Source organism: Galeopterus variegatus, unplaced genomic scaffold, assembly GCF_000696425.1.
Source record: "Galeopterus variegatus unplaced genomic scaffold, G_variegatus-3.0.2 Scaffold372, whole genome shotgun sequence".
Taxonomy (NCBI): domain Eukaryota; kingdom Metazoa; phylum Chordata; class Mammalia; order Dermoptera; family Cynocephalidae; genus Galeopterus; species Galeopterus variegatus.
The window spans coordinates 315748-317534 of record NW_007726483.1 but is presented as its reverse complement, the minus strand read 5'-3'; the positions used below and the strand labels follow the sequence as shown (position 1 = coordinate 317534).

The window sequence follows — 1787 nt, the reverse complement described above, 5'->3', positions numbered from 1 at the left end:
GTGTTTTTTTTTTTTGGGGGGGGGGGTGTTGTTTTTTTAAAAAGTCCCCAGTTGTTGAGCTAATTCACTCTTTCCAGAGAAGCATTCGCACTTAGAACTTTGCACTATTTTGCTAGGTTTCTTAGACACACAAAATAAACACAGGCAAAGAAATTTAAACAAAAAGAAAAATCGCTAGAGAATCGGTTAAAGCAGTATTAACTTTTAAAATCCAAATACATTTTTCTACTTTTGAAGCTATTGTTCGTATCTGTTGAAAGTGCTTTTCCACGTGGAAATATTCTCCAGAAATAAGCTTTTAAATGATCTCTGATGTTTACATGGACATGTCTAAAATGTTTATTATTTTTCCCTTACTCGTGGTGAATTCTCCACGTTTGAAACTGCAACGCACTTCTCGTGACTTCCTTATGTTATATTACTTAGAAGTACCTTTATAGATACTTGAGAAATTCGTTAACTTACATATAATTAATTTGAAAAGTTTGCATTTCTCAAAAATATCTCTATCAAATCCTCTATTCTCACGAATTTGATATCAAAGGCTTGCTAACATAATCACAACTATTCAAATGCTTATAAAATATCTGTTTGATTACTGGGCTTTTTATTCATTAAACAAAATTATTTTTTATTTGACATCATAGGTACCATTTGGAAATAAATCGATTATTACATTGCAGCACTGTATCTATTTTGGCCTCTGCTTTACACCATTTTTTGTTTCACCTGAAACTAATTTTCCCTTTATGAAAAAATCATGTCCTATTGTCAAGCTAATATATACATCAAGATAAAAAGGATGCTGTTTTTTATAAGTTAAATATGTAGCTGCATTTCATAAATAGTATATGTGAAGGTATTGCTTCTCTAATACTTTTGTTTTGTATTGTGAATTATTTTCTTAACTTGTTTTAAATATCTCTTATTTTTACACACCTATTCAATAGCAAGAAAAGATATTAGCAAAGTTGAAAATAGTTTAAACAAATAAAATTCAAAGGCACTAATACAAGCTTTTTGCTCACCTGTGTTTATGAAAAATGAAAAGCATAATCATGTTCTTATGCCAAACCTGAAATTTATAAGGAACATTGCCTTCCATATACTCTTATGCTATCAGAGGAGAAAGGTAAGAATACAGGAAAACAAGGCATTCAAAGTTGTTCATGTTGGAAACTGAAATTATTCGTCCCCATTAGGTTTTATTTGGCAGGAGGGGCTGTAGATAATTTTTTTTTTTTTTAGACTTTACTTGCCTTACCTCAGTGGTGTGATTCTTCAGTTCCAAGGAAAAATATCATATTTCTGAAAACTTTTATGAAATACTGAAAATTATTTAATATTCGGCTAAGAAGTCCTCCTTGCTTCTCAGGAGGTGGACACATACCTTTCACCCCTATTTCATAAGAGACTGAGACACCCATTCAGAAGGAAAATAATGTGGGAGAGGTTGAAGCTGAAATTAGGTTTAGAAACTGAGGCTCCCCCATCATTGTAGGATCAGACAGCCCAGCCCCAAGCTAATGACATCTCCACTTTGCAGTGGGCCGCTTGCTTTTTAAGTCTCACATTCCAGGAAACTGAAGGAAAGTGAAATAATACAAGAGCATTTCTTTCTGCTTAACGAGAGAAAGTGCTGGTAGTGCTTTCCCATTCTGGAAGATGAGAAGCCATCTTCTTTCCCTGCTAATCTCAGAAGAAAGGGATGGAATGTTCTAACCAGGGGCCTTCAGTTCGTCTTCTGTTTAGTTTCCATTTTGCCTTCACAACTCACCTAAGGTTGT

At 33.6% G+C, this 1787-nt stretch overlaps 1 protein-coding gene across 5 annotated transcripts in view; it reads left to right on the top strand.

Annotated features, from left to right (window-relative positions):
* The window catches only part of HNF1B (HNF1 homeobox B), a 67364-nt gene that overhangs the window by 4222 nt on the left and 61355 nt on the right, over positions 1 to 1787 (top strand). The window lies entirely within an intron of this gene.